Genomic DNA, 1279 nt, shown 5'->3' on the forward strand with positions numbered 1-1279 from the left:
GAGGCACTCATGATATAGTACAAAATGAAATATAATTGTTTGGTAATTGTTTACGATGAAATTAGGGCGTTGAATGGTTAAGTGAGACCCATGATATAAAATTATTCAGAGGGTTTTAGAAACCATCAAGAGTCAAGACTTTTTTTTTTTGTCAAACAATTTTTATCTCTTAATGATTCAGATGCTACCACTTAATAAAACTATTAAGAAGTAAATAGACAATCTCTAAACCTAAAATTTGAATTAGCTAGTTTAGTTGAATACTTTATAATTAATACTTGAAAGTAAGTATATAAAATATTTTACCTCTTGGATATGTTTAAGTTATAAAAAAACTAAAATTCTAATTTAGTTTAATGTAAAACTTGAGATATTGCAATTTGTTTGAATTTTAAAAGATGAAATTCCTAATTTTATAACATATGTTGAATAATGAACCAGAAAACAACCAACAATTATTTCTTCAATCGAAATGAAGACGTTAATTTGTGGCCCAAGCACTCGAGCTTCAGTGTTAAGCTATCTAAATAACCAACATAATTAAGTGACTATTTATTAGACTTGGACCATATCAACTTCCTAAATTAAATTAAAGTGTCATTTTAACCCGAGTGGTCCTTACGGTAATACGCAAAGGTGTTCCTAACTAAATTTCTAGCCCCTCGATTTTAAATTTCTAGCTCCACTACTAAATGTACTGATGGTCCTTGCCGGAGAAAAATAGCATCCATTTAAATATTATTTAGTAATAAAATATAAATAGGATATTGTTTGACGATGAACACAAAATCTTTAATCAAACACATAATTTTGTTGCGAAATTCTAAACCGCGTGAGACACGGCATAAGGTCATACCTCATCCGTAAGAAGCGACAACAAGAAATTTGTATATCATATATATATATATATAATATATATATATATATAGAGAGAGAGAGAGAGAGAGTAGAGAGAGAGAGAGAGAGGAGCGATCAAATATCGCTCCCTTTTGTACAAACTAGCATCAATCAATAACATAATTCTATTTAATTTTTTTTATTTTTAATTTATAAGGGTATCATTGTCTTTTGATTTTATAATAGATAATTTTAGTAATATTAATTGTGTCTAAATCGGAAAGATTATATAGATTAAAAGTTTTTTAGGAAATGATCAATCAATTTGTTTTCATAATAATCTTGAAACCGGTAAATTTTTAATAAATACTTACTAACATTAATATTTTATATTCTTTTATTAAATAAAAAATAATACATTAATTTCAAAGTTTATTTATAA

This window comes from Cynara cardunculus, assembly GCF_001531365.2.
Source record: "Cynara cardunculus var. scolymus isolate 2C chromosome LG 1, CcrdV1, whole genome shotgun sequence".
Taxonomy (NCBI): Eukaryota; Viridiplantae; Streptophyta; class Magnoliopsida; order Asterales; family Asteraceae; genus Cynara; species Cynara cardunculus.